This window comes from Sarcophilus harrisii, chromosome 3, assembly GCF_902635505.1.
Source record: "Sarcophilus harrisii chromosome 3, mSarHar1.11, whole genome shotgun sequence".
NCBI classification, from domain to species: Eukaryota; Metazoa; Chordata; class Mammalia; order Dasyuromorphia; family Dasyuridae; genus Sarcophilus; species Sarcophilus harrisii.
In genome coordinates, this window is record NC_045428.1 from 216,472,209 (window position 1) to 216,490,920 (window position 18,712).

Sequence of the window (18,712 nt, forward strand, 5' to 3'; positions counted from 1 at the left end):
CTCTTTCCTTTTTAATCTTCTCTGAATGGCTCTCAAAATAGTCTTTTTAAAATGTGTATCAGGAACTGTTTTCATTGTATAACTTGTCAGATCATTTTAATTTTGTCTTCCAATTTGGTGCTATTTCTGATCTTTGCATGTTGATGAATTGACTATAGAAGGACAACTAATTTGGAAATGACACCCATAAGACAGTTTTAATTTGGGGGAATTTCAATTATGTAGACCTTACCAGGCCTGCCAACTCTTTTATTAAGAAAGCAGTCATGATTTAGGAAAGTAAAGCTTCTGATTTGTTTTCAAGTTGTTGGTGTCTATTTTCTTGATCCTGATCCAGTTTTTCTTATATAGTTGTTCTGTTGTTTTAATTTCAGCCTCCATGATGAAGTCTTGAAGTCACCAAGCATGAAAATCATGTTGATTTATTTGGAGAGTCATATCACATTCATCACAGCATCTCTCTACCCCCATCAAACTCTTCAACAAATGCTGGAACATAAGCTACAATTATCATTACTATGATCTTTTAACATACATTAAAAAAGAAAGAAATCCCATCAAAACACCACTGATTATTGTGTTTTTTTTTCAAGGCAAGGACCCTTAAGAGCTCCTTCTTTGATTCTGGCTCTACTATACTTTTCCTGTATAATCATCTTGGCCCTTGCAGGTCCTGCTTTAGCCTCCTGCCCCATGGAATAAAGCATTTTCCTATCCCACCAGCACTCAAGATTCCTTTGTGTTCTAGGGCCTCCTTTGATGCCCTGGCAATTATTTTCTCCTATCCTTGGAAATCCCTGTTGGCATTGGCTTTTGGAAGGGCTGGTATTTGTGCCACCTGGTCTGTGTGTGACAAGCTAGGAAGCTGGGTATAAAGTAAAGATTAGCAGGTATGAGAGATTCACTCAGTAGCAAGTAAACAAGGCTATAGAAATATGTAGGGAACTAGTCCAAATACTAAAACAGACCAGAGCTGAGGGCAGCAAGGGATCAACATGTTGAAATAGTAAGCAAAATGAAAGGTCACAGTCAGTACATCCAAAAAAGGGGCTTAGCAAGCAAGTAAATAAATAAGATTAAAACTTTAAAATGGGAGAAAAATCCCATGGGCTTAGCAGAAAAACAGAAGTAGAGTTGAAAGAGCTAATTCCAAAAAACAAAACAAAAAGAAAAAAAATTTTTTTTAAGAGAAGGGGTTGTACAGACAGAATAGAATCAAAAAACATAACTAGGGTATGAGTGGACTTGTCACAATGATATCTTACTTTGCTAAATACTTGGCATTTTAAGATTTCATTTTTTGCATCATGGGATATTTGCTATGGGATAATAACCTTCCATCATGCAAAGAGGCATAGATATAAAGACTGATACACCTGATACATTTCTTTCTGATCTCATGGTACTATTAAAAAATGTGCTGAATTCAGATCCCACCACAAACATTTGCTAGCTGTATAAACCAAGACAAACCTTTTAAGTTTTCTGGGTTCCAGTTTTCTTATTTGTCAAATATGAGGGAAGAGATAGATTTGATGATTTCTGAGATTCTTTCTAGCTTTAAATCCATGACTCATGATGTATCTGATTTATAGACACATATCAGCTAGCTGGTAACTAAAGCTAGATCTACAATTTAGTGAAAATTTGGTTCTCATTTTATTTTGGTTTTACCCATTATATTAAACTAGCAAAAAAGATGCTGAAATTTTCCTCCTTTTCTCCACCCAGGTTACTTTAGAGATAGTATAGTTAAAGTGACTTTTCTATGTTTGTATATATATATTTTTTGAGAGCACCCAACCATAGTAAATCAGTTTTATTCTCCTGAATTCAGTTTTCCTAATTTTCCTTAAAATTCCTGAATTGCCTGTCTCAGTGTTATAATAATGATGATGATAATAACAATAATAATGAACTACCAAGTATTTATTAAATATCTACATTCTGGACTGGAAATTTGGATCTGTATACAGATGCTTGCACTGATGGTAGCTAATGAGATTCCTGAAAACTATGGTAAGAAATTATAAAGAGTTTAGTTGATGTGCTTGGGATAGCAACACCTAGTTCGAAATAAATGTGACAAATTCACAAAGGCCATTCTTGTCTAAATAAATATAGATTTATTTAGAGGAAGGGGTTACAGACAAAATGAAGGGATACAATAGATACCAGAAATAGTAAATACGAAATAGATTTGGGAGAACAGATATTTAGACTCACCAGAGTTAGCTAGAGTAAGGAGAAAGGTACCATTAGAAGGAAAGCACCATGAGGGAGAAAGTATCTCATATTGGGCTTAGTCCTGAAGAGAATTTAGCAACCATCTTCATCATAAGCAGATCTTTTATAGCGTTGGAGGTTTCTCAGGGAGACCAGAGAAGTAAAGGTAGAAAAACAGAGGGAAGGGTCAGAAACCTAAAGATATGCCAATCAAGATAGTCTAGTAAAGCTAACTTCTTAACTTATGTAATAAGACAAGTCTGAGAAAACTAAGTTCCTATCAAGGTTGTCTCAAATGTTTTTGTGATGTTAGCATCTTTAAAGATGTTAACTAGATTGGAGACAAAATAGATGAATTAATAATAGACTCTAACTTCACATTATTCAATAGAAAAGGATCGTCTGGGAATCCATTCAAGCTTCTTCCTGACAAAGGAAAAGAGTAAGTCACATCACTAGGATAGAACTCCCATAGTGTAGTCAAAAACTATTTCTCCTAAAAGATCTGACCTTGATCTAAATCATGTTTTTCAAATCACACTGACTAGTTATGGCCAGGTCACTTGAGATCACTTTGATCCTCATTTTTCCACATCTAACACAATTAAAGTGATGTAAAACTACATTATATCTAGGGTCTCTTTCAAGTCTAAAAATCTGTGATCTCATGTTTCTTTGATCAGCTCCTCTATTCTATCCTGCTCACCAAGGCAGATCTATACCAGTGGGGTCTCATTCAAGAATCATTAGTTTCTCAGGAAACACAAGGATTTATCTTATCCCCCCTATTTCAGTTCCAAATGAACTGACCTGAGAAAGACACACAAAATTATATAATCTACCAGTTCCAGGAGAGATCCTAGATGTTATAGGAGAGAAATCCTAAAGTTCACAAGGCCCTATACAAGTGTTCCAAATATGGTATCACAATTTTTGCTCTACAATAAGTATGAGAAAAGGTTATATTAAACATCAGTGGAATCACTAACTTTGGTATTTTTGGTCCAGACTAATGGTCTCCACTGAGAAGATAGCAGATAAAATCCTGGTCTTAATAGCACTGCTGGCATGGTATTCTCACTCTACCTACCCCTTGCTAATCCTCAGTCTCTTCACAGAAAAAGTTTGCTTTACTATCTGTAATGGCATGGTGGACTTGGCTTCTGTCAAGTGTATGAGAGTTTGCTTACTTCTTCCTGGAGATCTGTATCCTAGAACAGAGATGTCAAACTCTGGTCCCACTGGTCCACAAAACTTCCTAGTGGGGCTAGAATTGGATTATAACATAATTGGAAAATGCTTAACAAAATAAATAAAAATAAAATAAACTATAGATGATATTAATTTGCAGTTTTACAAGTCAATAAGCAACTTCAGGACCACTTTGAAAGCAGAAATCTCTCTTCTAGTCTTATCCACTTTTTCATTTTTACTTCCTCCCCACCTTCTATTTGATTTGGGAGGAAGGAGAGTCTTAGCTATGGTTTCAGGAATGTGTTCTAACACTTAGACATACTCTTGGTTATAGTCATCTCATTTTCCTAGGAGAAATAAAAATAATGCCTGTTTTTAAGGTTCTATTTGGTAGGGGAGTAATAGAATCATTCATACAACCAGCCAATAATAATTCAATAAGCCCAAGAGGTCATAGAACCTAGAAGTGGGAATTTTCATATACTTTTCCCTTTGGTCTTCTCAATTGAAAATATACTAACATGCTCCCATCTTATCTGCACTCTTGCTTGACTAGAATATGCATATATGCAAATGCATATCTTGACTGAACAATTTTTATAAAAAGTATTAAGAATGGGCCTGACACCAACACCCTGTTAATTCAAGTTCAGTGTTAAGACCAAATGAAGGTTCTCATAGGTCATTGAAATGTTAATAAAACATTTTTTTTTAACTCTCCCACTATGATGGTTATTCATCTTTCATGCCCCAAGAGAACCAATGACATCAGGAGGGTATTATTTTGACTTGCCAGTGAATTGGATTTAGGTGAGCCAGAACTGTGTTAACTGTTCTCCTCCAGTGTCATTAGTGTGCAAGCCACTGACCACCAAAACAGAAAATCTGGCGTTTGAGTTGGAGACAGAAAGACTCTTTTAGTTAATAGCTCTTTAATTCTCTCATGAGAAAAAGTTTCGATACTCAAACATTGGTAGTTAGGGAATGCAAATTGTGAAAGCTCCCAAGCTTCTTTTTTATCATATCTCCTAATCTGGGCCCCTGCCCCCGTCTGTCTTGTTATTGATTGACCAGATTGGCTCACAATCTCCCTTGAAAGGCTAGCTAATTGGCACAAAGTGATCCTGGTACTTCAATATCATATTTATTCATAATGCCTCTAGTCCAGTCATGAGGTAGAGAATTCCCAGTCCCTCATTAGGCATACTCCTATATCATGTTTAGAAATATCCAATGAGAATGAGTTTATGATATGTTGTCCTATAGAGTTGTCCTATAGAGACTTATCAGGAAAATGGAGGTCTTAACACAGAGTCCTTCCTCCTGATAGAAGCGATACTTAGGCCTGAGGAAACTACACTATTGGCCATCTCTCAAATTACAACCCAGTGTCAAGACATAGATCAAGATGACTGAAACTGACCCCCTCTAACATAACAAGAATATGTAACAAGAATACGATGGTTCTAAGCTTCTGTAAATGTGTAGTTCTCTTATCTCTTTACAAAAATGCTTCTAGTCAGCAGGGCAGAGTATGTTATGATCTTCAGATATTTGCCAAGTCAAAGGGATTTCAAGGGATTCCAAAGATGGGATCTTTTAACGTCTATAGTGACTGGGAAATCACATCAGCACAACCAAAACCCATCAAGAATCTATGTACAGGGAACACAGAGATCCATCAAAGAAAACCTGCCTTTGTCATTTGCTAACCATGTTATATTATAGGTCAAAGGGGGACTCTGGTAGATATTGACAAGGTCAAAGAACAAAAATATTAATATAAATATATAACCAAGGCTCTCTGTACACACTCAGAGAAAGCATCTATGGGGCTTTTGGAGTATGTCCAATTTGTTTAACATGGATCCTAGCTTCTTCCTCTATGACATCTTTAAATCTTCAAAACTGCTGAAACTGAGCCTATTTGTACTTTTCATCCTTGCCTTCTTTTCTGCCATTTTTAAACTGCATTCTTTTCAGTGACTACTGTCTTCAGTATCTAGCATGAACCCCAATGAGAAGAAAAGGACTTTCCTCTCTTTTACCCCAACTCCAAAAAAATGGCTCTTGTGGTGTTTGCTTCTATTCTGTGCTATTTGTCCTCAGATTGTCCTCAGGCTGAAAGTGATTGACAGATGTAGCAACCTTGGACCCAAGATTGGAGATGAGATGGTAAATTGGTTACAGGGACATGGAATCTCTGAAAAGCTAAGATTCCTGGGAGGAGAACTCAAAGCAAGGGTAAAGTTGGGGTTGGAACTAGAATTATATTCTCTGGGAACTGAGCTAGATTATTAATCTAATTCTCTTCCCTTTCCAGACACTGAGGTAAATGGCAGTGGAGGATTGTCTTCTACTTGTCTGGGGGAATTTGTATATTTATTAGTAAACCTTTTGAATTAAATACTTCTTTTTGAAAGCTCTTGTGTTATGAGTAGAAAATGTTTAGAAAAGTGCAATGTTGATAAACCAGTATGTTGCTTCGTGATATTATTAGTCTTCAAGAATGGATGACAACAACAAGTAGGAACTGACTATGGATAGAACCTTCTTCTACAACCCCCACAAGGTATCTACAACCTGACTGAAGCTTCCACAGAATGAAAAATAATTTCTGTGCCTACCTAATAATTCCCATTTTTTTATTTTTTCCTTATGGGTTTGGAGGAAAAACTGAATTATTCCATTACCAAATTTGCTGTTCTCCTCTTAGCTATATTCATTGCCACTGGGAAAGAGAAAGATAGTTATGCTTCTCATTCCTCCTTCTCTAATTCCAAGCTTTTGTGAGTCTCTTTAAATTTCACTCCAATCCCCAAAGTGTTAGATATGTGTTCCATCTTCTACCAAGGTATAAAGAAGACAAATATCTCCCAGCGTGTTCTGACTTCCATGAATTTTCAACTCTAACCCACTTACACAGTATCATACTGTTATAGTCATGCTCTACAGTTCTCTCAATATCTTGATCACTCTTCTTTTAGACACCCTCCAAATCATACATTATGTCCAAAACAATTGTCTGCACAACTGAATAAAGGACTCAAATCTGATTTGACCAGGTCAGAATATAGAAAAGCTACTAACTCTTCTTCTAAACCAAGAGTATTTACCTCATTGTCCATGAACTCCCAAAGTGTCTGTGAATAGATGTGAGGTAAAAAGTGTATCTTTATTTTCATAAAAACTTAATGAAAGTCAGCCTTTTCTTCAGTTATTTAAAAACATTATTTTGAGAAGAGTTTCATAGACTTCACCTGACTCCCAGAATGGTTCAACACACAAAAATTGTTAAAAACTCTCCTAGGCTTTATGCTTTGCTACTGTTGTAATTTTAAGGAGGTAACAATATTAACTTTTAAGCTAGTGTGTTACATTGTTGACTTGCATTTGAACTTGAGATCGCTAAAATACTCATATTTTTTTTTCATAGGAACTGGTAACTTGCTGCTTCTTCAATGAGTTTTTATTTATGAACTTGAGTTTTTCATAACTAAAATGTAGAATTTTGCACTACTTCCAGCCAAGTCTCTGCAGATATCATTTGGGGAAGATGTGACCTGGCAATTGATTTTTTAAATGCTAAAAACACAGATACTGAACAGAAAACAAAGTTCTCACTCCCCAAATCATTGGCATCTTGAAATGGTTCAATATCAGAAATGAATATGATTTTCTCAGTGAAAATTACATTAAAGAAGATGCATTACTATATAATTTGCAACTGCAACCTAAATTTTTCCATCTGTCTTTTGCCTTTCTTTACACCCTGAGGATTCAGTACAGTGCCTGGAAAATATAGTAATAGGTACTGTGAGTTAACTCCACACCAGAAAACTCTAAATTAAAATTAGTAGTTACAGATCTGGTGCTGAATTGCATTGATAGAGGGAGTTTATTCATCTGGAAGTTCCCTATCTATTGATGAAATCACAGGCTCAAGTAAACTACATATTTATTGGGGAAAATAAATTTTATTGTATATTGTGAAAAATGTCAAACAGATATATAAATAAAAATGCTTTTAAATGCATACAATACATTGTATTACAAAAGAAATTAACATTATGAAATAGTTGTCAAATATTTTAAATGTTCACATACCCAAGAGCTTCTAATTTAGAATAAATGTCTAATATTAAAAGGATGACATTGGAGAATGGCAAATTCAATTTTTAAAAATTTTATTAAAACATTTAAAAGCATAAGTATATAAAGGTGTTTCTAAAGAAAACAATACATTTATTGAGATCCTACAATCTACCAACTGAAACTCCCTATTAATTTATGTCTATAATTATTTATGCTTCAGTACTTTAAAATCTAAGCTGGAGCTAGAAAGCATTTGAGTCTACTGCTTTAATACTCTCATTTTAAAGATGGGAAGGCTAAGGAAGGGCAAATGAATTGAAAAAGTAGTAAGCTTCAAAGACAGACTTTGATCCAAAGGCCCACAATTTCTTTCTCACGTGTGCTCTCTACACCATTATGAATTATAACCCTTCCTTGCCTTAGTATATGGGTATGTTGATCACTGAAGCCATTTAAATAAGCAAATGAATGAATGAATACATAAAAAAATAGATGGATGAATAGATAGATGGATAGATAATCTGTTATCTTTGGGCAACCTGCTGGGAATGCACTTCTCTAATCTTATGTAAATTAGTCTCTGTGTGGTACATAGTCTATCAAGGTGCCCCCATCTGAAACTGTTTTAGAATACTTTTAAAGTACCCATAATAATCTCAAAGTCAACATAGATCCATGAACATTGCTGGGGAGAACATAATCACAAAATAGACGAACTGGTTATTTCTTGCAATGTCTTTAAAGTCCACAAGATGGGGATATTTTCCTACGAAAGTAGTTCTAACATTTAAAATCAAAAGCTCATTTTTATCATTTATGTCCAAAAGAGAAAGGTTGAAATTTTTCCTCCTCAGGAATGAGAGAGAAAAACAAGATTCTGGGAATGCATGTACTTGTAGAAAGCAATATTTTTATAACTTCATATAGTAAACCTTTGCGTCAACAGATCTGAGAGGACATGACAGAGTTGGGTATACTTTGTGGGACTTTCCCTGTCTCTTTGGTTCATTTCCCCCATTCAGATAATCTGAGAACTAAACTAACTGTACAGTACTTCTGGAGTGTTGTCAACAATTTCATTTGCAAGCTCAATTTCCAAAACTAAAGAAAAATATTTACAGATTATGGAAAAAAAAATAGAACTTTTATTAAAGTTCCTAGAAACATAAAAGAATTCTTACCTAGAGACCAATATAGTTTCAGACACATGTACATACATAGTATAAACAGGTCAGGATGCAGCCTTGTAGTGTGACTTAGTATATGTTTCCTTTGAAAGTTCCTGAGCTCAAGGCAGAGAGTCCCTGTATCTCCAGTTAAAGGAGTTCTGGGATCATTTGCCTACCTTTCAATCAGAAATCTTCCCCTGATGAGTGACCTGACCGAGTTACCTCCAGATGAACAACTGATTACTTTGTCCTTAAGAAGAGGGTAGTAGGAATTCCACACAGAGGAGTATAAAGATCACAACATCTTGTAAGACAGCAGAAAAGGCCTGAAGGTTTTTGCAAAAATCTAAGAAGATATCACAACAGCTCTCTTCTCAGGGCAAAAAAATTGGAAATTGAGGGGATGTCCATCAATTGGAGAATGGCTCAATAAATTGTGGTGTGTGTTTATGATGGAATGTTATTATTGTATAGGAAATGATGAGGAAGATGCTCTTAGGAAGAAAAAAAATTCTGGCAAGTCCTTCATGAACTCAAGCAAAGTGAAATGTATTGTATACAAAGTAATAGCAATATTCTGGGATAATCAGCTGTGAATAACTTTGCTATTCTCAGGGATGCAATCATCTACTACTATTATGAAGGACTTATGATGAAACATCCTATCCATATCCAGAAAATGAACTGATTGTGTCTGAATGTTGATTAAAACATATTCTCTCTCTCTCTCTTTCTCCTCCTTTGTCTCTGTCTCTGTCTCTCTCTGTCTGCCCCCCTGCCCCCGTCTGTCTCTCTTTTTAAACAATTTTTCTCAAGGATTTTTATTTTCATTAGCTTGGTAGATCTGTTTCCCCCCCCCCCCCAATAACTTGACTTTTATGGAAATGTATTGCATAACTTTACAAGTGCTTTCTTAATTGTGGGTGGGGATAAGGAAGAGAACCCAGAACTCAAAAATTTTAGAAACAAATGTAAAAAATATTTTTTTTTGTTTTGAAGGTTAACTGAGGAAAATATTAAATAAATAAAACAAAACCATAAGAAAAAAGAAAGAAAGAATGGGATAGCACCTACTAAGGCTTCCTTCCCACCCCCTCTCCCCCAGGAAGGAACTGACTGTAATGAAGAGAACCATTGAAGAAAAAAAAAAGATCTGGTTTCAAAGCTCCCTGTTAGTATAGACTTGCAATGGAAGTGAGATACTCATGAAGATGCTATCCCAGAAATAAACATCATTTCAATTTGATTTTCTGGAACTTTGTTCTTAGAGACTTCTGAGAGAAAATACGAGGATGAGGAACTGTTCTAATTCCCACTAGACCAGAGGAAGCCAGTACAGTGGCAGACAGGGTGTTTATTCTCAAAAACTTTTCACCTTTGAGGATTTCGGAAAGTCCCCAAAACTATAATCACATACGATGGAAATCTAAAGCAATTTTTCTCTGCCCCAAGAACTGGTGAGGTACAATGAAAGAGACAGCTTTCCCCCTCACTTGTTAAAAAGGGATTGACTTAAAATATAGATCTCTGTTAAACTTATGGAAAATTTATTTTTCCTTTAGAAGAAAGCTGAGCACAGGAGAAATAAATCCTATTCCTTAATGGAAAGAGAGCTGGTCTTCAAAAGAGGCAGACCTGGGTTCAAAATCCTACCTCAGACACATACAGGTTCTGTGTCTCTGAACAAGTTATTTAACATCTGGCACTCTAGGTAACTAAAAATATTTATTAAATGCTTACCATGTGCCAACTACTATATTAAGTACTGAGAGTAGAAATAGAAAAAGCAACATACTCCTTCTTCTCAAAAAGTTTATATTCTAATTGGAGGAGGCAATATATACAAGATAGATAGGAGGGTCCAGAAGTCATAAGGGTGAAACAACAGTCAAATGGCAGGATCCAGAAATCTTTAAAGGACATTGGGAAGCCAGAAGACAGTGTCTAGGGCTCTACATAGCATAGTTGCAAGGCAGATGGAGTTTGTTAGAATTTAGAGCTCAACTGATTATCATTACAGTTATTACTTATGAAACTATTTCCTTCTTGATAGAAAAATTCATCTGCCACTAAATCCTTTTCTGGGGTCAGTAATGATGGCAGTGAATAGAAAGTCTCTGTAGTAAAGCTTATGGAAGGACAAGTAGACAAAAGTCTCAAACACAATGGAGGCATATTGAAATCAAGCCCTCTAAGTAAATGAAAGTTTCCAAAACAAGATCCTAAGAAGTCAAAAGAAGTATATTATGGGATCTTGGGAACATGTCTAGTTTGCCTAAAATTTAAGGTACACCAACAGTGACTGTCTTTGGATTCCCATCTCTTCTAAAGTACAGGTGATCAAGTGAATGAACCTCAATAAAATGCTGCTTAGTAAGGTAGTAAGTAGCTGAGTAGATCCTAGTGAGGAACAAACTGATCCTGTAAAATTATCCTGTAGTAACATTATCATGTACAGACAGAGCTGTCCTGTACTGATGCCCGCTATTGTACCATGGTGAAAAATACTACTTCATATCCCTACAATAACACCAAACACAGGTTTCTGGAATACTTTCTCCCCACAGGCCACTGTATTCCACTTTCAGCTTCTGGGATACTATCTATTACCCATGGCAGCTCTGGACACTTACTTGTCGTTTCTGGATTCAATTGCTAAAGAATTTTAGCATCTCTCTTCAGGACCCCCCCCTTTTTTTTAGTGACAACTTCCATATACTTTCTGAAAAGTTTCTTTAGTAATTATTAAAGGAGGGAAATGATGGGATAGACCCTTGACAAAGGCTTTTGAATAGGCCCCTGAATTTTACCCCAGAAATGTGAATATCTGGGATTATACATTTTGAAGTAAACATTCCTTTGTAAAAGCTAATCTGATTGTTAATTGGTCAGATGTACCTGGGATATGAGGGGGGGGGGAAACCCTTTCTAGAAAATATATAACTGAAGACACGTGCAAAGAGCCTAGTCACACCCAGTCTCTTTTAAGGGCACTGAAGAACCCAAGAGAAAAAGGAATAAAATATAACACATATGACTTAGGTGAAAGGATCTGGGATAGTCAGCATTAGAGATGTATAAAACTCTTGGTCTCTCTGAAATAAGCAATAAACAACCTGGCAAAAGGGTGGTTTTATTACTGGAGAAGGAATACCCACCAAACATCTGGTAGTAAGGGAAGTATTTCTTAAATATCTTACAAACTAGGGGGCAGGAAATTATAAATAGAGAAAGATTTTTTAAATTAGGTTATGTGAACTTTAAAAAAAATTTACAACTGAAATTCAACATAACTGGTTTCCTTTGGAATGCTAGGTGCTTATATTATATTATGCATTTAAATATATGATTGTGAAAAAGCTTCCTTAGACTTGACCAGGCTGCCATAGGAATCCTTAAAAGAGAAAGGGCTAAGAGTCCTTGACCCAGAACAAAAGTATTGTCATATATTCTGCCTCCTGTCTTCTAAATATTTTATTCATGTTATTGTCGGGTGGACTCTTTAAAGGGAAAAACACAACCCCTTTCAACCCTATAGGATATTATTGCTATAATTAAAAAGAAAGATGATCAGGACCTGAATAAAGAGAGTAACTGTGAGTAAAGAAAAGGCAATGGATGTGAGATTTATTGTGAAGGTAGAATTGATAAGAAATGGAGGTGATAGATGAAGGAGAAGGAAGAGTTGGTGACTCCAGAATTACAGTCCTTGTTAACTGGAAGATTAGTAATATCCTCAATAGAAACAGGGAATTTTGAAAGAAGGGTTGGTTTAGACTTGTTAACTTGTTGAATTTTGGGATGCCTATGGAGTTTAAAAGGAGATTATTATATGCATTTAGTGTTATAAGTGGAGTTCACACCCTACACTAAGGTATGCTAGAAATGGGATCATTATTTAGACATAAAGAGTGACACTATAAGCAAATTGGGAAAAGAAGGAATAATCCACCTCTCAGATCTGTGGAGATGGGAGGAATTTATGATCAAAGAACAACCACTCACTAGAGTGGAATGTTCAGTATGGGACAAACTATAGTGAAATTCTCATAAAGGGAGGTGCTAGGGAAAGAAGTTTATAGAATAGTAAAGCAAGCAGGATTGGAAATTGATTTAAATAAGTGGGAGATAGTAGATAATCAGATGACTTCCTATGATGAGGAAAAGCTGGAAGACATCTAGAATGGCATCACCTCATTTATCAAGTGATCAGAAGCACTTTTAGAGGTGCAAGCCACAATCCATTAAAAGTAGATAATGACGTGCAAACAGAGTCATAAAACAAATGAGGGTCATAAATTGGCACTCACCAGGAGTAGCCACACCCATAAAATGGAGCTGTGGGAAGGAATAAGGAATTAAACAAGAAGACAAGGAGGTGGATGTGACAACAAAGAAAGAGATAGTGAAGAAGAAGCTAGAAGTGGATATGATGAAAGAGGAGGAGGCAGGGATAAGATGAATAATAAGGAAGTAAACAGAGGTACATAAGACCTTGAGATAAAAGAGGTGATAAGATGTGGGAAGAAGGAAGAGAAAGCAAACAGAGGAAAGGTTGCCTCTGTCTCCAAGGCATGGCCTTCTCCCTCATCCCCCACCCTCTTTGAGGAGCTATGTCTCCTGTCTGCTCCCTTTGTGCTCCCTTGTGGAGGCTTTGGATATTCCTGGACAAATTTAGGACAAATGATACAGAAAGCAGTGTAGGAAGGAGAGGAGGAAGCAAAAACTTGGCTAGATGCTTGCCCCATGTTTGAAGGCCCACAGGGAAGGACAGGGAAATTTAAGGAACTGAGAGAGGCAGTGAATACTTTCAGAGTTGATTCTCCATATGTTAAGGAGCTGTTGGCTTTCTTAGCCTCTAACAATATACTAACCTTGAATAATTGGAAGACTATTGCTAAAGTCTACCTTAAACCTGGAGAGTCTCTGCAGTGGATGATAAATTCGTGCTGGCCTGGAAGAGATGATAAAGAGATGCAAGAATGTCAGCTCCAGTGCCTTTCAAATAGATGCCCTTGCAGCTGCTATATCTAAAGGGGTTACAGCAGAAGACCTGCCCTGGCAATTTGCAGACAAACAGGATATTCTGACCCCTGGTGATTGCAGGTTTCAGGGACAATCTATGGGGCAGGGACATATTGAAGGCTTGTGAGCCTCAGTTTATATACCATCTCCACAGGATTTTTAATTGGGGTGATTGGGTGTTTGGGCACCACCTTTTATATTATGCCCACACCATTAACATGGAAATCTAACACCTCAGTTTGGATATACTAATGGCCCCTTCCTGCAGAAGGATCCAAGCTCTAAGAGATATAGATCAACAACAGTTGAAGGCCGGACATATAGAACCAACGTCCAACCCACGAAATAGTCCTGTATTTATCATAAAGAAAAAATCTGGGGAATTGAGAATGCTAATGGATCTTAGGGCTATTACTGCTACTATTGAACCTGTGGGAGCCCTATAACCTGGCATACCACCTCCTAATCTAGTACCCACTGGCTGGCCAGTTACAGTAATAGACATACAAGATTGTTTCTTCTCTATCGCTCTGGCCCTAGAGGATAAGAAGAGATTTGCTTTTACCATTCCCTCAATAAACAATGCAGAACCTGATCTGTGCTACCAATGGAAAGTTCTCCCCCAAGGGAGAACCTTGTGTCAAGCATATGTAGCACAAGTGTTAGAGCCAATTAGGAAGTCATGGCTCCATGCCATGATGCTGCATTATATGGATGATCTACTGTTATCAACAAGCAATGGGAGAGATCTTTCTGCCCTGATTAACCATAAGCATTCTCACTCAATATGGACCAGTGGTAGCCCTAGAAAAAATCCAACATAACTATCCCATCAGTTACGTGGGGCTCCATATGGAGACTTCTACAGTTACTAATCAAATACCTAACTTACAATTAGACAATGTGAATACTCTGAGCCTATTTCAGAACCTAGTTGGACAAATTCAATGGTTAAGGACTCATGCCTCTATTCCTATTTCTTTGATGCAGGCTTTATGTGACACCTTGAAAGAAGAGTCTGATCTAAACTCCCCTCATAAATGGACCTCCTCAGTGAAGGACACAATTTATAAGATCATTGCTCTTGCTTCTAAATCTGAAACAGCAAAGTGTGACCCCACATGTTCCATAGAGGTCTCTTTAGTAGACCAAAAAAGTCCTTTCATGGTATTACATCAAGGTAGTAAAATTTTTGGAATTGTGTAAATGAAAAGATCACAAAAGATATCACCAAACGATACTGAAATGCTGGGAGAACTTGCCCTTGAGGCAGTAAAAAGAGCTTCTCATCTAACAGGGAAAATACCCTTACTGTATTTACCCTTTGAACTGGGAACTAGAGAAGTCATGATGCAAACTTATTGGCCATGGGCATATTGTGGCCAATGGGCTGATAGCCAGCATTCTGGTATGTGAGACCTCAGAGGTAGAGGCGCAGGTGAGTGCTTTGTGGAGGTAGGGCTAGCCTTTAGAGGTGGCACTTGCCACTGTAAGCGCCATGCCTCCATTCTTAGTGCTTAAGAAGCCTTGCACGCCTCCATCCTTCTCTGTGGACCAATACTTAGATGACCCAACCGCTTTGGCTCCTAGAGGACCTCCCTACTAACAGGGGATATAAGCAAGACTAAAAAAAATAAACTCTCTGACTTCACCTGTACCTCCTGATCAGTCTGTCTCTGTGGGATGTGGGTGGGAGCCCAAAGGCAGGTGAGCTGGCCTAGTTGTAGCCAATTGGGTGGGCATATAAATCAGTCTGTGGGCCGGGACACACAATAACAAGATTACTTGATGATCAACTGTGATAGACTTGGCTTTTTTTTTTTTTCAATAATGAGGTGATTTGGAGTAATTTCAATAGACTTGTGATGGAAAGTACCATCCACATAGAATTTTCACTTTTTTATTCCTGTTGTTTGTTTACTTGCTTGTTTTTTTTTCTTTCTCATTTTTTTCTTTTGATCTGATTTTTCTTGTATAGCATGACAAATATGGAAATATGTTTAGAAGAACTGCCCATGTTTAACCTATATAGGATGACTTGCTGTCTTGGGAAAGGGGGAGGGAGAAAGATGAATGTCGAAACTAACTTTGCATGTTTTTTGAAAAATAAAATACTATTAAAATGAAAAAAGAAGAATGGAGTTCAGGAGAGATACTGGGGCATATCTGTATCAGTCTTACAACTATATTTTAAAGCAGCAGTCATGAAAACCATTTGGTACTGGCTAAGAAATAGAGTAGTTGATTAGTGGAACAGATTATGTTCACCGAACAAAATAGTCAATGACTATGATAATCTAGTGTTTGAAAACCCCCAAAACCCCAGTTTTTGGAATAAGAACTTACTATTTCACAAAAACTGATGGGAAAATTGGAAATTAATATGGCAGAAACTAGGCATAGAACCACATCAAACACTGTATATCAAGATAAGATTGAAATGGTTCATGATTTAGACATAGAGTGATATAAGCAAATTAGAAGATCAAAGGATAGTTTATCTCTCAGATCTGTGGAGAAGGAAGGAATTTGTGATCAAATAAGAATTGAAGTACATTATTGAATGGAAAATGGGATAATTTTGATTATATTAAGTAAAAAACAAATAAAACAAATGCAGACAAAAGTAGAAAGAAAGCAATAAACTAGGAACAAATTTTTACATTGGAGTATTCTGATAAAGGCTTCATTTCATAGAGAATTGACTCAAATTTATAAAAATTCAAGCCATTCTCCAATTGATAAATGGTTAAAGGATATGAATATGCAATTTTTAGATGAAGAAATTAAAACCAATTTTAGTCATATAAAAAAGTGTTCTAAATCACTGTTGAACAGAGAAATGCAAATTAAGACAAGGTACCCACTACATTCCTCTCAGATTGGCTAAGATGATAGGAAAAGATAACGACAAATGTTGGAGGGGATGTGGGAAAACTAGGACACTAATATATTGTTGGTGCAGTTGTGAACTGATTCAATCATTCTGGAGAGTAATTTGGAACTATGTCCAAAGGGCTATCAAATTGTGCATCCAGCAGTATTTCTACTGGGTTTGTATCCTAAAGAGATCTTAAAGGAGGGAAAGGGACCCCCATATGCAAAAATGTTTGTGGCAGCCCTTTTTGTAGTGGTAAGAAACTGGAAACTGAGTGGATGCCCATCAGTTAGAGAATGGCTGAATAAATTATGTCATTTGAATGTAATGGAATATTATTATTCTATAAGAAATGATCAGCAGCATGATTTCAGAGAGACCTGGAGAGACTTACATGAACTAAGACTAAGTGAAATAAGCAGAACCAGGAGAACATTACAAATAGCAATAACAAGATTATATGATGATCAATTCTGATAGACGTGGCTCTCTTCAACAATGAGATGATTTAGGCCAGTTCCAATGGTCTTGTGATTAAGAAAGTCATGTGCACCCAAAAAGAGCTTAGTGAGAACTGAATATGGACAACAACATAGTATTTTCACTCTTTTTGTTGTTGTTGTTGTTTGCTTGCATTTTGTTTTCTTTCTCATTTTTTTCATTTTTGATTTGATTTTTCTTGTGTAGCATGATATTTATGCGAATATGTATAGAAGAATTGCATATGTTTAAGATATATTGGATCACTTGCCATCTAGGGGAGGTGGTAGGGGAAGGAAGACAAAAATGTGAACATAAAGTTTTGTAAGGGTGAATACTGAAAATTATCCATGTATATATTCTGAAAATAAAAAGCTTTAATAAAAAATAAGAGCCTGGAACTAATCTGGAAATTGTCCATATAAAAGTGATGTTGAATCCAATTGAAAAGATTATCTAGAGAAAAAGCAGAGAAAATAAGAGGGCAGAGGACAGCATCCTGCGATATACACTTATATAGAAAGATTGGGAAATGATAATGATGCTCATTGCTAGAGTATATGTAACTCATATATTCCATATATACATATATACATATACATAAATATATTCATAATATATGATAGCATAAGATTATTTTTGTCTATTGCTCATATGTTTTCTTTAAAATGTATTATTGCTATTATGTATTTTTGCTTAATTAGTATATATTGTTGATATTTAAGCCAGCACACTGTTATATATATGCTATGTGCTTATTTGATATACACATGAGTATGCAGTATTGGAGTGTGTGCTGTGTAACTCTATAGCACCAGTACTGGAAAATCTCTGAAATGATACTACCAGAATGGACAACCCCATCATACCAATGCAAGAATATTGGTGCTAAGCTAAAAAATTGGGAAACAAAAGGAGTGGCACAGTACACTGAGATAGAATAACATATTATGGAATATGGGTGGGATGGGGAAAACTGTGCAGCACGCCATCAAACTTGAAGGAAGGAATCCAGTATCCAGCTGGGGTTAAAGTTCCCCCAAAAGTCAGTTGGGACAGATACCTAGTCTTGTGAACCATGATTACCCAACTGGAGAGTAGGCTAAAACTTTGAGAGCCATTCCCTAAGGAAATTACTATGAGAGGAGACAGCCAGGAAGTGAATAGAAGAAAATTGGAAGAAAAAATAAAGATTGGAATTACCAAAGATCTCAGAAAAAAAAAAAAACCCTCAAAGAAATGATCCTGTGTAGATGATTCAACTGGGAAAACATTACCAAAAGAAGGAAATATGATTTCCAGATCAAATAAATGAGTTCAGGGATCTATGATTCAATAATGCAGAATAAAGGAAAGTGATTTAAAATATGATGATACAGAGGACACTGTGGAATTTAAGGAGAACATGAAACCATGATACACTGTTTCTGAATGGTTCCAAAGGAAAATGAGAATTATGAAATTAGAACTTATGATTCGCAGAGCAAAAATAATGGGCAGAATAGAAGAAATGGAATCTGCAATGTTAAATCCCACCAGAGCAACAAAGAGAGAGTAGATTGGCAATGCAAATGTATGGAAGTGAAGGGTAAGCTAGAAGAAGAAAAGCAAAAACTAACATGAAAAGAAAATATGCTCATTTTCG